The following is a 20,018-nucleotide window of genomic DNA, read 5'->3' on the forward strand; positions in this document are numbered from 1 at the left end:
GTGGGAAAGTATGGATCTAATGAAGTAATGACTTTGATGTCCAGGGGCTTTAACCCTTTCACTACCACACCAAAGGGTTAACCCTTTCACTGCGACAATACAGAAGGTTAACCCTTTCACTACCACATGACAAGGGTTAACCCTTTCACAACCACACTACAGAAGGTTAATCCTTTCACTACCACACTACGTCTGTAGTGTGGTAGTGAAAGGTTAACCTGTAGTGTGGTAGTAGTGAAAGGGTTAACAGTTTGGAAAAAGTATGGAAATGTTGGGAATATCTTGCAGTTTAGAGATAGTATAATATAGCACCTCCGTTTTAGTCTAATTTAGTTAACTAATCAGCTTAGCTGATAAATATGCCTTGGACTTTAACCATTAGATTTAAAGGATGAGGTCATTGAAATGTTTTCTTATGCCTCTGAAAAAAAATATGGTCCATCCAGCAAACACCAGATTATAGCTCATATCCGAAGTCCTGTAAAATAAAAATAAAAATAAAAAGGTCACGGAGCCATTATACTGCTTAATTCATTGTTGCAATGAACATGGGAATTGTACTTGAGTGTAATGCGCATGCTCGGGGACTACGCTATCCTGTTTGCTACTATAGATCAATAGAGCGGTAACAAGCTATTTGAAGTACAGCTAATTATGTAATAACTCTCCTGTATTTCATGATAAGACATTACACTATTTTGTAACTGTAAATATGGCTTCCTGGTTTATAAAGAGGTCCATTTCAAGACACTATTTTCTTATATTATTTACTGTCTACTCTGAATTATTCCTATTATGAACTACTCTGATATTCCTTTATTGATCCCCTTCGGGAAATTCAGGCATCATAGCAGCATGGGGGGAGGGGAGGTACAGGTAGTAAAAAAACAAGCAGTGTAAACAATATAACAAATCAATATAATTAAGGCGAGACACTACAGGTGAATAGGGTAAAACATTTTACTAATAGATATCACAATGGAACTTCCCCAGTTGATTACTTATATTAAGACAATACTTTTTTGTATTACAAGTTTTCTGAAATTGTATGTTTAAATATGCAAATGAGGCATGATCTACTTAAATATGCACTAATTTGCATATAATTCCAGGACAGAAATCTGAACATTGGATAAAGCCATTTTCAAAATTATAGTTTAATTGTGTTGACATATTAGAGCCAAAGGTTATTACAGAGGGGATTTTGGATATCTCTTTTTATCACTCCATAAATCAGAAAATACTCCATTCAGTCCATTTTTATGGTAAAATTCCATATTTCGCAATGTTTTTAGGAATAGAATGCGATATAAATCAGGGTATGAATGCGATATCAACAAACCCTTCTGTAAATACCTTCAGAACATAGATATGAATAGAACTGGAAGGTTTGGTGTATGTGAGTGCTACTGAAGTGGAGATTTCTGGCTCAGAGTATGAGGAAAAACTCTTAAAACTCATTTTTGGGAAAACGCCTTCAAAGTTCTGTATTGTAAAATGTCATACTTTTTTTTTTTTAAACAGATATTTGCAAACACAATACCTAATTAAACCATTAGTAATAGACAACCTAAACACATGCCTGATAACTGAATAATAATAATAATGATGTTATTGAACTGAACAGAACTACACACAGGCTACAAACAGTGTAGTACAGTGTAGTACCCCCTAATAGGCAACAAATATTTGAATAGATATCACTATGAAACGTTCCCAGTTTGTTATGTACATATAAACTAAGAAAAAATATATTGCACGTTTTCAGAATTGTATGTTTATATATGCAAATGAGGCACTTCCCCATTAAATATGTGCACATTTATGGATGCAATAAGGCAAAATGAAGTAAAATAAACAACTACATGTGTGTTATTGACGTTTTATTGTCACTAGTTTCATAGAAGACATGTTTAGGAAGCAAAATATAACAATCTCAAAATCAACAAAAAAAAGTATATTTGCCTATTCACCTGGGGTGTCTCGCCTTAACTAACTGAAGTATACAGTATTCACATAAGGTGCAGTATGCATAGGGTAGTATTATTGTCCTTTTAGGTTCCTAGTAGTTGTAGTTGGATGTCTGGCAGCAGTCCCTGCCCACTGTTGTGGAGCCTGACTTCAGTCAAGGACAGCCCTACCATAGTCAAATGTAATCATGGAACAACAATTAATAGGAAATGTAAAAAAAAAAAGAAGAAGAAGAAAAATGAAACAAGCAAATCAGAGAATGTATTGTAATCCTGGAGGCGGCGACACCCAGAGAGACACCATTGGGTGTAGTTGTATTTTAGCCGCTGCGTAACGCCCGTTAAATTACATAAGTGCTTCTTGTGTTTTAAAACTTTTGGCCATGAATGACATGGGTGATGGGTGTTACTGAAGCGATTGTACCGGCGTTGCTTAGTTTAATGTTGAAGAAGGTGGAGAGACCGAGGAGGGGAAGTGAGTGAGTGAGTGAGAGAGAGAGAGAGAGAGAGAGAGAGAGAGAGAGAGAGAGAGAAAAGAGCGGGAAAGAGTAGTAGAGTCAGTGATGAAAACGTGAAACAAGCAGAAAGAGGGGGATGGTTGAACAGACGGAAGGATGTGGTCGTTGAGAAGGCGGAAGAAAAACATGCCAGGAGGGCATAATTCTCACACCTTCTCACTGCAGCGCCACCTTCTCTCTTGTCTGATAGGCTATAGATAGAGTATAGACCTGGGGGTGAGCTTCCACTTGTGATTTGTAGCCACCCATTGAAGATCAAAAGTAAGTATTACAGCCAAACCGTATTCTGTAGGTTCATAATCTTTGACGGAGGTATCAATTACTTTTACTTTTTCTTATACTGTTGCAACCAATAAAGGTAAATGTTTTAACTTCATCTTTGAGAAAATGTGTTTTACACCGTAATCTTTACTTGTTTCTATGGTAACTACTACAGTAAGCTACCCTGTAAGCAAAGATAAGCCAAGCCAATCTTCGACCAATCACAAGAGCACAACTGCTCTGATGTTGGTATTCCTTTACATTCTCATTGGTTATTGCGGCATTCGCCGCCTTTGTTTTCATTTGAGTAATCAATAACATTTTAACTATGGCGTTTAAAAACAAACAAATCAGGTAATCATGAGTTGGCCTACATGATTCCAATAGTGTATTATCTGTGTTGTTTTGACTATTTTGGTTTTGTAACATCGTCCTATCAGCTTTGCAGCGTTCGCTCGAAACTGGGCTTCAAATCCAATTAACCCTTCCCTGGATATATGTAGTTTTACATTAGCTACAGTCTTGTACCGATTACATTTTTCTTGTTTTTCCTCAAATGTAAAAAGGCATTTTTTCAACTCTGCTCCCGTCAAATGTCACTGTCCCCAAACTAATGGTCTAAACTAAGTCTATGCTTTCCGGTAATAGTGAATCAATTATTTGGAACTCTGCCAATACTTAAAGTTTAGGATTCAGAATTGGTTTTGGCAGCAATGGTTTTCCAGTGAATTCCCAGTTACCACTCAACATGTCAAAGGTCAGAGGGCAGTCAGTGTATATCATGCTATCATGGCGTTGAAAGAGACTTCAAGGTTTTACCCTTTGTTGCGTTCTGGTGTGTGCACTCTCCCGCCCTTTTACCTTGCCCTAAGCTAACAAGCAGACAGACGGTCACATACACACACACACACACACACACACACACACACACACACACACACACACACACACACACACGGTGGTGGATATCTTGATGCGTCTTATCTTTGTGAATTGATTAGAGTCTTATCTTCAATCATGTTCTCTCTGTGTGTGTAGCCTAATCTGAGATGGCGGGTTCGCTGGATAAACTAATCTGTAGTAGTGCAATATGCCTTCTTTTAAAGCTCCAATCCGTGGTTTGATCTTTGAGTTTGATCTTCAGATGGAAAACATGCTTTTTTTAACTTTTAAGTTTAAATCCGTCATAAAGCAGAATAATGACAATATAGATCTGTTTTACCATGTCTATGTTAACAAACTCTGTCCATTACTAAACCCTTAACCAGCCACAACAAAACACTGCAAATAGGAACTGTTGTTTACCTGTTGTCTAGTGTTTCTCCTTGTATCAAGAGCCGAGTCAATCGACTACTAGATAATAAGAACACGGCTCTCCATTATTTTTGTTTCTATTTAGATTTATTTAGAAAAAAAAATCAAAATTGGTGGTACCACATTTGGATCACTGATCGGGCCTTTAAGTGAAGGTTATTAACGTATCGCCATCATGTGTGTTTAGTGATGCACCGATGTGAAAATTGTGGCCGATACCGATAACCGATATTAATATTGCTGTTCTGGCCGATACCGATATTTACCGATGTCGATATCTCTGTATAGAAAACACTTTTTTATGATAATCAAATAAAGAGCTATTTTCCAAAACGCATACATTTTTTAACTTTTGTAACTTATTTTCAGAAATGACTGATATTTTGAAACTATTTAAGGCCAAAACATGTAAAAAGATTTATTTTTTTTATATATATCTACCCTATCTTAATATCGGACCGATACCGATGTGTAAAAAACGGCCATATCGGCCGATATTATATCGGCGGCCGATATATCGTGCATCACTGTGTGTTTCATGGTGGAGGCCGTGTCGGTCCCTCCCCAGCACTGGGACCATTCAGCTGCTGCTGTTGACGGCTTATCCTTCATTAACCTGTGTTTAGCCCCCAGCGTGTCACACCTCAGGCTGAGGTCTAACCCTGCAATGCCTGGGCCCTGCCCCCCTCACACACACACACACACACACACACACACACACACACACACACACACACACACACACACACACACACACACACACACACATACACACACACACACACACACACATACACACACGTATTAGAGGCAGAGCTGCCCCTCGGGCTGTTGTCACAGGGTTGCTGGTTCACCGTCAGCTGTCAGCTCAGGCCATTAGGGTCATGTTTTGAAAGTATAGGTGAGTAGAGTACTGGGCCTCATGGGCTGTAGTGTGTCTGGTTCTGAACGCTTTCAGAAGGAACTCTGTATCCAGAGCAACAGAAGGAACTCTGTATATAGAGCAACAGAAGGAACTCTGTATATAGAGCAACAGAAGAACTCTGCATATAGAGCAACAGAAGGAACTCTGTATATAGAGCAACAGAAGGAACTCTGTATATAGAGCAACAGAAGGAACTCTGTATATAGAGCAACAGAAGGAACTCTGTATATAGAGCAACAGAAGGAACTCTGTATATAGAGCAACAGAAGGAACTCTGTATCTAGAGCAACAGAAGGAACTCTATATCCAGAGCAACAGAAGGAACTCTGTATCTAGAGCAACAGAAGAACTCTGTATATAGAGCAACAGAAGGAACTCTGTATATAGAGCAACAGAAGGAACTCTGTATCTAGAGCAACAGAAGGAACTCTGTATATAGAGCAACAGAAGAACTCTGTATCTAGAGCAACAGAAGGAACTCTGTATCTAGAGCAACAGAAGGAACTCTGTATCTAGAGCAACAGAAGGAACTCTGTATATAGAGCAACAGAAGGAACTCTGTATCCAGAGCAACAGAAGGAACTCTGTATATAGAGCAACAGAAGGAACTCTGTATATAGAGCAACAGAAGGAACTCTGTATCCAGAGCAACAGAAGGAACTCTGTATATAGAGCAACAGAAGGAACTCTGTATATAGAGCAACAGAAGGAACTCTGTATCCAGAGCAACAGAAGGAACTCTGTATCTAGAGCAACAGAAGAACTCTGTATCTAGAGCAACAGAAGGAACTCTGTATCCAGAGCAACAGAAGAACTCTGTATCTAGAGCAACAGAAGGAACTCTGTATCCAGAGCAACAGAAGAACTCTGTATCTAGAGCAACAGAAGGAACTCTGTATATAGAGCAACAGAAGGAACTCTGTATCCAGAGCAACAGAAGGAACTCTGTATATAGAGCAACAGAAGGAACTCTGTATATAGAGCAACAGAAGGAACTCTGTATATAGAGCAACAGAAGAACTCTGTATATAGAGCAACAGAAGAACTCTGTATCTAGAGCAACAGAAGAACTCTGTATCTAGAGCAACAGAAGGAACTCTGTATATAGAGCAACAGAAGGAACTCTGTATATAGAGCAACAGAAGGAACTCTGTATCTAGAGCAACAGAAGGAACTCTGTATATAGAGCAACAGAAGGAACTCTGTATCTAGAGCAACAGAAGGAACTCTGTATCTAGAGCAACAGAAGAACTCTGTATATAGAGCAACAGAAGGAACTCTGTATCCAGAGCAACAGAAGGAACTCTGTATATAGAGCAACAGAAGGAACTCTGTATCTAGAGCAACAGAAGGAACTCTGTATATAGAGCAACAGAAGGAACTCTATCTAGAGCAACAGAAGAACTCTGTATATAGAGCAACAGCAGGAACTCTGTATATAGAGCAACAGAAGGAACTCTGTATCTAGAGCAACAGAAGAACTCTGTATATAGAGCAACAGAAGGAACTCTGTATCTAGAGCAACAGAAGAACTCTGTATATAGAGCAACAGAAGGAACTCTGTATCTAGAGCAACAGAAGGAACTCTGTATATAGAGCAACAGAAGAACTCTGTATATAGAGCAACAGAAGGAACTCTGTATATAGAGCAACAGAAGGAACTCTGTATATAGAGCAACAGAAGGAACTCTGTATATAGAGCAACAGAAGGAACTCTGTATCTAGAGCAACAGAAGAACTCTGTATATAGAGCAACAGAAGGAACTCTGTATCCAGAGCAACAGAAGGAACTCTGTATCTAGAGCAACAGAAGAACTCTGTATATAGAGCAACAGAAGGAACTCTGTATCCAGAGCAACAGAAGGAACTCTGTATATAGAGCAACATAAGAACTCTGTATATAGAGCAACAGAAGGAACTCTGTATATAGAGCAACAGAAGGAACTCTATATATAGAGCAACAGAAGAACTCTGTATATAGAGCAACAGAAGAACTCTGTATATAGAGCAACAGAAGGAACTCTGTATATAGAGCAACATAATGAACTCTGTATATAGAGCAACAGAAGAACTCTGTATCTAGAGCAACAGAAGGAACTCTGTATCTAGAGCAACAGAAGGAACTCTGTATCTAGAGCAACAGAAGGAACTCTGTATATAGAGCAACAGAAGGAACTCTGTATCCAGAGCAACAGAAGGAACTCTGTATATAGAGCAACAGAAGGAACTCTGTATATAGAGCAACAGAAGGAACTCTGTATCCAGAGCAACAGAAGGAACTCTGTATATAGAGCAACAGAAGGAACTCTGTATATAGAGCAACAGAAGGAACTCTGTATCCAGAGCAACAGAAGGAACTCTGTATCTAGAGCAACAGAAGAACTCTGTATCTAGAGCAACAGAAGGAACTCTGTATCCAGAGCAACAGAAGAACTCTGTATCTAGAGCAACAGAAGGAACTCTGTATCCAGAGCAACAGAAGGAACTCTGTATCTAGAGCAACAGAAGGAACTCTGTATATAGAGCAACAGAAGGAACTCTGTATCCAGAGCAACAGAAGGAACTCTGTATATAGAGCAACAGAAGGAACTCTGTATATAGAGCAACAGAAGGAACTCTGTATATAGAGCAACAGAAGGAACTCTGTATATAGAGCAACAGAAGAACTCTGTATATAGAGCAACAGAAGAACTCTGTATCTAGAGCAACAGAAGAACTCTGTATCTAGAGCAACAGAAGGAACTCTGTATATAGAGCAACAGAAGGAACTCTGTATATAGAGCAACAGAAGGAACTCTGTATCTAGAGCAACAGAAGGAACTCTGTATCTAGAGCAACAGAAGGAACTCTGTATCTAGAGCAACAGAAGAACTCTGTATATAGAGCAACAGAAGGAACTCTGTATCCAGAGCAACAGAAGGAACTCTGTATATAGAGCAACAGAAGGAACTCTGTATCTAGAGCAACAGAAGGAACTCTGTATATAGAGCAACAGAAGGAACTCTATCTAGAGCAACAGAAGAACTCTGTATATAGAGCAACAGCAGGAACTCTGTATATAGAGCAACAGAAGGAACTCTGTATCTAGAGCAACAGAAGAACTCTGTATATAGAGCAACAGAAGGAACTCTGTATCTAGAGCAACAGAAGAACTCTGTATATAGAGCAACAGAAGGAACTCTGTATCTAGAGCAACAGAAGGAACTCTGTATATAGAGCAACAGAAGAACTCTGTATATAGAGCAACAGAAGGAACTCTGTATATAGAGCAACAGAAGGAACTCTGTATATAGAGCAACAGAAGGAACTCTGTATATAGAGCAACAGAAGGAACTCTGTATCTAGAGCAACAGAAGAACTCTGTATATAGAGCAACAGAAGGAACTCTGTATCCAGAGCAACAGAAGGAACTCTGTATCTAGAGCAACAGAAGAACTCTGTATATAGAGCAACAGAAGGAACTCTGTATCCAGAGCAACAGAAGGAACTCTGTATATAGAGCAACATAAGAACTCTGTATATAGAGCAACAGAAGGAACTCTGTATATAGAGCAACAGAAGGAACTATATATATAGAGCAACAGAAGAACTCTGTATATAGAGCAACAGAAGAACTCTGTATATAGAGCAACAGAAGGAACTCTGTATATAGAGCAACATAATGAACTCTGTATATAGAGCAACAGAAGAACTCTGTATATAGAGCCACATAAGGAACTCTGTATATAGAGCAACAGAAGGAACTCTGTATATAGAGCAACAGAAGAACTCTGTATATAGAGCAACATAAGGAACTCTGTATATAGAGCAACAGAAGGAACTCTGTATATAGAGCAACAGAAGAACTCTGTATATAGAGCAACATAAGGAACTCTGTATATAGAGCAGAAGAACTCTGTATATAGAGCAACAGAAGAACTCTGTATATAGAGCAACAGAAGAACTCTGTATATAGAGCAACAGAAGGAACTCTGTATCTAGAGCAACAGAAGAACTCTGTATATAGAGCAACAGAAGGAACTCTGTATCTAGAGCAACAGAAGGAACTCTGTATATAGAGCAACAGAAGAACTCTGTATATAGAGCAACAGAAGGAACTCTGTATATAGAGCAACAGAAGAACTCTGTATATAGAGCAACAGAAGGAACTCTGTATATAGAGCAACAGAAGGAACTCTGTATCTAGAGCAACAGAAGGAACTCTGTATAGAGAGAGCAACAGAATAAACTATATAGAGCAACAGAATAAACTATATAGAGCAACAGAAGGAACTGTATATAGAGCAACAGAAGGAACTCTGTATATAGAGCAACAGAAGGAACTCTGTATATAGAGCAACAGAATGAACTCTGTATAGAGAGAGCAACAGAATAAACTATATAGAGCAACAGAATAAACTATATAGAGCAACAGAAGGAACTGTATATAGAGCAACAGAAGAAACTATAGAGCAACAGAAGGGCTTCTGGTTACTTTTACGAGTTGTTCACACCCCTCTTTCCACCGCCTGCTCCTCCTGTCTTTCCACGGTGGCTGCTGTTGCTTCATTTCCTTCTGCTGTTGTTGCTGCTGCTGTTCCTGGGTCCCCTCATCCACACACTCACTCACACACACTCACACTCACTCACACTCACTCACACACACTCACACACTCACTCACACTCACACACACTCACACACTCCCCCTCCCTCTCCTCCTGTCTCGCTCCTCCCTGTGAGGCCCCTTCCTTTGTGTTTAGGCTGCTGTATGCTGCTGGTTCACATACAGTACAGTAGCTAGCAGCATTAGCAGCAGCCTCAGGGTTATTATACGGCTGCTTTACTCTCGTCTCTTTGTCATCATGCAGTCTCTGGTCTCACCTCATTCCCCCCCCCCCCCCCCCCCTCACTTGGTTTCGCTTCCTCATCAGGGAGAGGGAGGGAGAGAGAGAGAGATTGTAGTTTTCTCTGTCATGCCTCTCTTGCTCTTTCTTTTCTCTCTGTTACTCTCTCGCTCTCTCTCGCTCGCTCTCTCGCTCGCTCTCTCGCTCGCTCTCTCGCTCTCTCGCTCTCTCTCTCTCTCTCTCGACCTGACTCTGGCAGATAGGTCTCTCTCTCTACCTGATAGGTCTCTCTGTTACTCTCTCTCTCTCTCTCTCTCTCTCTCTCTCTCTCTCTCACACTCTCACTCTCTCTACCTGACTCTGGCAGATAGGTCTCTCTCTCTCTCTCTCCTCTCTCTCTCTCTCTCCTCTCTCTCTCTCCTCTCGACCTGACTCTGGTAGATGGGTCTCTTTCTCTCGACCCGACTCTGGCAGATAGGGTCGAACAGGAAATGGCTCTGATAGCTTCCTGAGGAAATTACACCCACTTCCTGTCTGTGTGCCTCCCCGCCCACTCATCTTTTTGCTCGGGCGCCTCAGGGGGCAGCCCCCTCGGAGGAGCAGCGAGGCTAGTAGGACCCCAGAGAATCCCCCAGTTGCTCTGTAATGAGGCCTTGGCCCTGATGAGGGGGCCAGATAAACAGCAGTACAAACACACAGCCAGGTCCAGCCGGGCCCATTAACCAACCGCTGGGCTATTTCAGGAACATGCACTAATTTCAGTGGCGTATAGAGGACAGGACACAGGCTATTGTGACTGAAGGGTAATGAGAGAACACTGACCCATGCTCATACAATGGATGTTGGACCCAGGTGCCCCAAGAAACCTGGCAGCGAGGCTTTTTTATGATGTTTTTTTACACATCGGTATCTGTCCGATATCAAGATAGGGCCGATATTAATATTTTTTTTTCTTTTTTTTTTATACATGTTTTGGCCTTAAATAGTTTCAAAATATCCGTAATTTCTGAAAATAAGTTACAAAAGTAAAAAAAATATGCGTTTTGGAAAATAGCTCTTTATTTGATTATCATAAAAAAGTGTTTTCTATACAGAGATATCGACATCGGTAAATATCGGTATCGGCCAGAACAGCAATATTAATATCGGTTATCGGTATCGGCCACAATTTTCACATCGGTGCATCACTAGTCGCCCACCATCTTCGTTGCCAGGAACACCGTTGTACTGAATGGTCTTTGGTTGTGGATGTAACTGTGTGTGTAGTGTGTGTGTGTGTTACCCTTTTGATTTACTCCCAAGTGTGTGCAAGGTAATGACACTCTCTGGCGCCAGCTGTGTCTGCCGTCAGTTGGCACTTGTTGACTAATCAGCTGGGCGTGCTGGCACCACTTAATAACACTGTGTGGATACTTAGACGGTCTAACTCCAGCATCGTCTCCTATGAGCCCTTCTTCTAACTTGACGGGTGGCATTTCAGGATCTTGATTGACAGGTGCCGGCCCCATCCTCCTCTCGCTGTGTATGGACAGTGAAGATGGGGTGAGGTCTGGTTCTCTCTCTCTCTCTCTCTCTCTCTCTCTCTCTCTCTCTCTCTCTCTCTCTCTCTCTCTCTCCTCTCTCCTCTCTCGGCTTTCAATGTGGGCAGCACCAGGACTTAACTCTAGGTGGCGTTAACAGTGACTCTGGTTATTTTTAGACTTCCGTAGAACTTCTTACTGATCCGCGGGGGAGACATGAAATGTTGCACGACACACTCCAGCGCCGCTTTTGTTCCAGTTCAAGGGAGAGGACGGTGGTGTGATGGGTGCTAATGTTGATGGCGCTCGCTGGTGGGTTTACAGTATTGAGACACGTGAGGCTTGTGAGGGGAAAGGCTCTCATGAAGTCCAGTTGTCATAGAACACACACACACACACACACACACACACACACACACACACACACACACACACACACACACACACACACACGTACGTAGTACACTAGCACCTCCCCATGCTCATTCAAATAGACACAGCCCCCTCCCACATACGTCCTTAGCTTCGGGAGACACACACACACACACACACACACACACACACACACACACACACACACACACACACACACAAAGGCACGTACGCTTGATGGCTATCGTTAGATTGATGCCAGCTGACACCTAGTTAGTGTTGGAATGTGATGGGAGGAGGAGGAGGAGGAGGAGGAGGAGGAGGAGGAGGGGGCACAGCTGCCTGCTTTCAGGAGCTCCACGGCTGTTCTCTACACTTCACGTCCCAATACTGTAAGCTGCTCTCCTCTCCTCTCACACTGGGTCACGTCCCAATACTGTGAGCTGCTCTCCTCTCCTCTCTCACTGGGTCACGTCCCAATACTGTGAGCTGCTCTCCTCTCCTCTCTCACTGGGTCACGTCCCAATACTGTGAGCTACTCTCCTCTCCTCTCTCACTGGGTCACGTCCCAATACTGTGAGCTACTCTCCTCTCCTCTCTCACTGGGTCACGTCCCAATACTGTGAGCTACTCTCCTCTCCTCTCTCACTGGGTCACGTCCCAATACTGTGAGCTGCTCTCCTCTCCTCTCTCACTGGGTCACGTCCCAATACTGTAAGCTGCTCTCCTCTCCTCTCTCACTGGGTCACGTCCCAATACTGTGAGCTACTCTCCTCTCCTCTCTCACTGGGTCACGTCCCGATACTGTAAGCTGCTCTCCTCTCCTCTCCTCTCTCACTGGGTCACGTCCCAATACTGTAAGCTGCTCTCCTCTCCTCTCTCACTGGGTCACGTCCCAATACTGTAAGCTACTCTCCTCTCCTCTCTCACTGGGTCACGTCCCAATACTGTAAGCTACTCTCCTCTCCTCTCTCACTGGATCACCTCCCAATACTGTAAGCTACTTACTGTCCTCCATTTCTCACTGGTCCCAGTCTAACCCTAAGGCCTAACAAAAATAATGGTTTGTTTCCGGTTGCCGACCGACCCTGCCGATTTAGGTGCGACCCAATATATTTGATGAGTTTTTAAAAAAAAATATTTAAAAAATAAAAATAAAGAATTTGATGTTTTTTATTTATTTTTTTTGAATAAAGTTTCATAGAAATCTTAGTCAAACCTTTAGTATTATGGATATTAAACATGCTGGCAGAGTACATGCATCCATGTTGTTGTGAACATTTTAATTAAATAAAGAAATTCCCTATCCATAGTTGCCGTGGGAAAGAATAAAATAAAAATAAAATAAAAAATAAATTCCCTACCTACCCATGGCCTTAACTGACAACCAACAGGAAACAAACAATATTTTTTTTTATGCCTAACTAACCTTACTGTCATGCACTTGTCCTAATAAACTAACCTACACTGTAGCACTCAACACTTTGATGAACATCGTTACTCAGCTGATAGAGTTGTGCCCTTCCTGATGACTTGTCGTACAGAATTTGTAAGTCGCTTTGGATAAAAGCGTCAGCTAAATGACTAAATGTAAAACATTTTAAATGTAAATGTAGGCTTGGGTAGCCTGCTAGCCTCCATCTCCTTGTCCCTTTTCCTTCAAGAGCGTTAAGTGGAGGGATCCCTACAGGTGGCAGCCTCTAGTCTAGATGATCTTACCTTCACTGGCTGGAAGCACTTGTCTGGTCCTGGACAGGGAAGGCTCCCAGTCCCGTCCATGTGAGAGTCTGACTGGGAACGCACTTATGTATTGTGGGGGGGCTGTGTTCAGATCAGAGAGAGGTGACCACCCCATAAAAACTTAAAGGGCCAGTTCACCCAAAATAAAAAACACATTGTCCACCTTTACTCTGAGTGTGCCATCTATAGATCCAGATAGTCTCGTGTGATTCGCCTAGATATCTGCCAGACAAATGTTCAGTTGACCGATGAGAAATCTGGATTAATATTAGCTTTTTTTGTTTTGTTTGCATTAATCACTTTGATTGTATCACAATTCCTAATATGAAAATAATAGTGGTGAGTTAAAATGTGATATCACCAATATATAGACAATAGTGATGCACCGATGTGAAAATTGTGGCCGATACCGATATTTACCGATGTCGATATCTCTGTATAGCAAACACTTTTTTATGATAATCAAATAGAGCTATTTTCCAAAACACATTTTATTTTTATTTTTTTTACTTTTGTAACTTATTTCAGAAATTACTGATATTTTGAAACTATTAAATTTTAAGGCCAAAACATGTAAAAAAAATAAAATAAATAAAAAAAATTTAATATCTGCCCATATCTTGATATCGGACCGATACCGATGTGTAAAAAAACCGGCCATATCGGCCGATATTATATCGGCGGCCGATATATCGTGCATCACTAATAGACAACATCATTATACACCACAGTATGTTGCACAGCCTACTGTAAGGCCAACTGACGTCTCTCTGACCACTGACCAGGCCACTGAACCTCAAAGGATATATGGATGGACCCTGTGTTACTGTAACTCTGATAACAATGGAGACGGAACAATAACAAGGGATTGGCTTCAGCATGTCTTAGTTATAGCCAAGGAGACCTTAATGCTGTGGCATTGCAGCGGCAGTGTTTTTCTAAGAGTCTACGCTCCCAGCAGGGTTTTACAAGTGTATCACAACAAGCAGCTTTTTGTGTTGTTAGTTAGAAGGGTGCCTGCTTATGGAAGAGTGACATGTGGTCCTTTCACCAGGAGATTCCTCCGTCGCTCTTACTGCCCTCATTTTGACCCAAGTGTAACTGTGGGTAACGGTAGGGGGTGGGCATCACCAGAGGCCTTACGATACGATACCATCACGATACTTGAGTCACGATACGATAGTATTGCGATATTAATATTGCGATATATTGCGCTTTATTACCTTTTTTGAACTGCAAAGTAAAACTGTCAACATGTTTTATCTAATAAAATAAAGTTCAGTCTGTTCATCTCACTTCAATCATTTTTATTGCAGAACATGGTATTTTCTCAAGCAGACAGATGTAAACACTGTAATCTGTGTTGCATGTACCTGACAAACTCAACTGTTTGTATTAGTCATATTTAGGGATGTCCGATATTATCGGCCTACCGATATTATCGGCCGATATCGGCATTAAAATGTGATATCGGAAAATATCGGTATCGGTTTTCCAAAAAAAAATAAAAGAATAATATATATATATATTTTTTTACATTTCTATAACCTTTATTTACCCAGGCAAGCAAGTAAGAACAAATTCTGATTTTATTTATTGTCAAAAGTATGCATAATGTTGTGTTAATTCCACAACAAGAGATATGTAATGTTAATTACCTGAAATTATTAAATTTTTTGGCGGGGGAAACCCTGCATATATCGGTATCGGTTGATATCGGTTGATATCGGTATTGGAAATTAAGAGTTGGACAATATCGATATATCGGTATCGGTAAAAAAGCCAATATCGAGCATCCCTAGTCATATTCCAACTTAACTGAATGCACACGTGTGTGTGGACTACTGTACTATTACAGGTATTGAAATGAACAATGCAACTTCCTTATACAAAAAAAATAATAATACAAAAATAATTAAATATCGATACTTGGCGTCCCTGTATCGATACAGTATCGCCACGCAAAGTATCGCAATACTACTACGTATCGATATTTCCCCCCACCACTAGGTAACAGCATCGGTCACTGTTACTGCCATCATTGTAACCCAAGTGTAACTGTGGGTAATGGGCATATAGCGGACGGTGGTTACTGTTCACCTTGGTAAGGAGGCATCTGTTGGTTCACTTACGGTTGGAAGCTACTGGGTGGTGGTGGGGCATGCATGAAATGGCCTTTGTGTGTGTGTGTAAGTGTATCTAATATACAGTGTGTGTGTATATATATATATATATATATATATATATATATATATATATATATATATATATATATATTAGGGGTGTAATGATTCGACCTCACTTCGATTCGATTACGATTCTTCAGGCAACGATTCAATGCATCATGAAATCTCTTCATTTGACCACGATTAGATACATTTTCTATCAGTTAATTCCCCAAAAAAATTTGAATACACAAATGTGGCTGGGGGAACTGATTCACTCAGCATGAATGGACTATAGGCCAATAAAAACAATACACACACAAAAAAAACATACATTTTCTTTGAATTTTTTTAATCTTTTAATTTAGATTAATTTAGATTATAATCGATTCTAACATATTCAAATCGATGCATCGAATCGAACACATTAGAATCGATGCATCGTTACACCCCTAATATATATATATATATATATGGGCTGGGTATCAACACTGATTTCCCGATTGAATTCCAATTCACAAGGTCCCAATATCGATTTGGTTATGGATATTTCAGTTACAATACCAATTTTGCTTGGGATTCTCTAATGCTGTAAATTGTACAAAGAACCTTCTAACCTGGTGCAGGGCCTAACAAAATTAATAGTTGGTTTCAGGTTGCCGACCGACCCTGCCGATTTAGGTGCGACCCAATATATTTTATGAGTTTTTAGAAAAAATTATAATTTTTTTTTTTTTTTTTTTTTTTTTTTTTTTTAATAAAGTTTCATAGAAATCTTAGTCAAACATTTAGTATTATGGATATTAAACATGCTGGCAGAGTACATGCATCCATGTTGTTGTGAACATTTTAATTAAATAAAGAAATTCCCTATCCATAGTCGCCGTGGGAAAGAATAAAATAAAAAAATAAAATTAAATAAATCCCTACCTACCCATGGCCAAACTGACAACCAACCTGAAACCAACTATTAATTTTGTTAGGCCCAATATAAAAAATATCAATGTTTTACATTAACACTTTGAATGCCGACGATGACTATTCTCATTTGATCAGACCCCCCGTTGAGTGCCGACGACGAGAAATGCCGTTTTTATTTTTTAATAGCGATCTGAATTCATATTTCATCAACCGAGTCTCCCGTTGGTACAGCAGCCCCTCTAGGAGCTCAGATGGGAAAAAACCGCCCCCTATTGTCTATCCCTGTGTAACTGCAGGTCAGTCGATTATACTGCTGGGTCCCTGTGGGATCTGTAGAGGTGGAGCCTACTGGCTCCATTATGCTGGCGATGGATCTGATGATGAGGGATCTGATCGCGAGACGGAAAGCAGCCTGGAATATATATTTACAGCAGCCAATAATCAATCAATAAACGCGATCGATATTTAGAATGGCGATCAGGAATTGGAATAATCTTTTTGGAGAACATCTGATCTAAGGTAAGGAGTCTATGTTCACCAGTCTTGGGGTAATCGGAGCTGTTTTCACTTAGATAACAGCGTGTCCCTGTGTGTGTGTGTGTGTGTGTGTGTGTGTGTGTGCAGGGAGCGAAATTTACTTTTTGACTCACCGGCCAGTGGCGGGTAGATGGGAAGAATCTACCCGCCAAGCATATTTCTTACCTGCCAACTTTTTTTTGATAAAAAAAAATTATTATTATTTTATATATATATTTTTTTAAATATATATATTATATAATCATACTTGTGATTGTGTTATCTGCGAGACATCGCCACCTCGCTGTCTGCAAACAGCTCCACTGTCTGTGTGTATACTCGAGTGGCCTCCAGCTCCAGCAAGGATTCTCCGGCGCTGCAGCTGGACCCTAAATGCTACATTCAGCATGCAAAAGGATTCTCCTGAGCTACAGCTGGACCCTCAGCAGCGATGTAAGCCAGGGACTCGAATACGCATGTTGTTGTTGTAGGACATTGATGTCAGGAGCTTTCTGTAGCTACTGCTGGATGGCGTTGGGACAACGCCTCAGTGAACTATTTAGTTTACAGAGACATTTCGTAGTGACTAGTGAGCTACCTAGCCAACGGAGGTATTATGCACTGGACTATTGCATTTGTTGATGTCGGGAGCTATCCGTAGCTAGCCGGCTGGATAACGTTACACAATGCCTCATGTATTAAACTAAGTGAATAGTTGACTGGGTCATTTTGTAACGGTAGCTAACGTTATCTCACGGAGGTCCCTCTGACTAGACTAATGTCACGGTGACTGTCTGAGGCAATAGCCTCTGTTTACATGCAGGCATACAGAAACAGGTGTGGAGTATAGGAGCAGCAGCAGCAGTGCGCGGTGCGCTGCATGTCTGTGCTGAGACAGCGAGTGAGAACTCCGCTAAAGAATTGGATCATGATTTTCGGTTTTCACATGACTATTTGATTGCCCGCCACACGGCGGTCAGACCTCTCAGTGGGAGGCGCCAAACATAAAAACTGAGCGCAAATGGCGGGGGGCGCTCTCTAGTTTCGGTCCCTGTGTGTGTGTGATCTTGAGGAAACCAGAGAATAGATTTTTCAGCCCGCCTCTATAGCGTGCATAAGTACTCATAGACTATCGATAATCTAGCGTTTATTTGAAAACTATTCATAAATAGGCCGACAAATGACAACGTGTCGTGTATTCGAGAATATTCCAATAAATGCCGTTTATGGGGGGAATCTTTCAATTTCCCGAAAATTTGAGAGAACGATAGCTTTTTTTTTTCGAAATGCTATAAAAAGGATATGAACCGATAAAAAAAAAAAATCCGTTTCGACAATGTTAACTGCAAACAAGTCATTGATAAGCGACGGGCAGATTAGACTCATAGCCATAATTTAAAACATAGATTATGCGTTTTTAACGCTAACATTGAAGTGGATGATGGCATTCAACGGGGTAAAAAGGTAAACAAGGTCGGCACTGATAGTGTTAAGAATTGACCATGAAGCAGTTCTATGAATAAACTTTTTATTTAAAATGACCAACACACTACAGCAGTCAACCAAATATAGCATATACAAATAAAAAGATTGATCTGGGATTTTACATTACCGGTATTCAAATTTAACACATTGACCGCCGGGGGTTGTGCCCATCTTATACCCCTCTCTGCCACCGTTAAAAGCCTATGGAGATGTTTACCTTCTTTGCAGGGCTATAACTTTTTAAATTGTATTGCTATATTGACATTACAGGGTCAAAACACGCAGAGGCACTGTACAAGACTCTACTTCCTCAGAAGGCTGAGATCCTTCAATGTCTGTACAAGGATGTTGAGGATGTTCTATGAGTCGGTGGTGGCGGGCGCCTTCTTGTACGCTGTGACCTGCTGGGGCAGCGGACTGAGAGCAGTGGACACAACCAGGCTGGATAAGCTGGTCAGGAAGGCCAGTAGCGTGGTTGGGGTGGAGCTGGACTCCCTAGCGAGGGTGGCGGAGAGGAGGAGCCTTGCTAAGCTCCAGGCCATCAGGGATTTTTTTTTTTTTTAATATTGATCTAAAAAACGCTGTACAGCGATGTTGGCGGTCAACGCATGGCGGGCAATAACGCTGAAAAGCGATTTTGGCGACCAATGTGTTAAGATTGATTCTAATTGGGAAAATCTATATTTTTTGTTTGTATATAATATGTATGTTTGTGTGTATGTGTATCTATGTACTACAGTATATATATATTCATTCAAACCATTATTTACTCTCATACATTGAGCATACCCTCATTTGCAATATTGTCGAGATTACAGTCATAATAAAACAACACAAAATTAAATAAAGGAAAATTAAATTAGTAGATAATTTATTGAATAATAACATTGAATAAATAGGACAGAAACACAGAAGAATAGAAAAAAACAGATCAAAATTTTAAACCATTCCATTTATTTATAATGATCTTTTCAAACTGTCGATAGGATAGTGGAGTATTGATTCTTAGCGTTAGCTGAAGGTCATTCCAAGAAGCCGGTACACCAAAACAATAGCCAGATTTTCCAAGTTCAGTCTGTATTTTCCCGGCAATGGAATTAAAAGATACCATAACCAATGTTTATTTAGTCTCTCTGCCAGAGAAGACCAACCCACTTTATCATACAGGATGCAGTGGTGAGTACCATCTACCACCAGTAATACATCTGAGAGCAGAATGATAGACCGTGTCTAGAGGTTTAAGATTGGAAGGAGCAGCATTTCTATAATCCAAGACAGATGGAAAAACACTTCAACATCCGTGGGAATCTGGTTCTATTTCCTTTATTTTAAATACACATTTCTGCTGTTATTTACTGGCTAAATAGATTCGATGTTAGATCTATTCATAGTCGATATATGCAAATTATTGCAAATAGGGATGCTCGATATTGGCTTTTTTACTGATACCGATATACCGATATTGTCCAACTCTTAATTTTCGATAC

The sequence above is a fragment of the Notolepis coatsorum genome (assembly GCF_963971535.1).
Source record: "Notolepis coatsorum genome assembly, chromosome: 2".
Lineage (NCBI taxonomy): Eukaryota > Metazoa > Chordata > Actinopteri > Aulopiformes > Paralepididae > Notolepis > Notolepis coatsorum.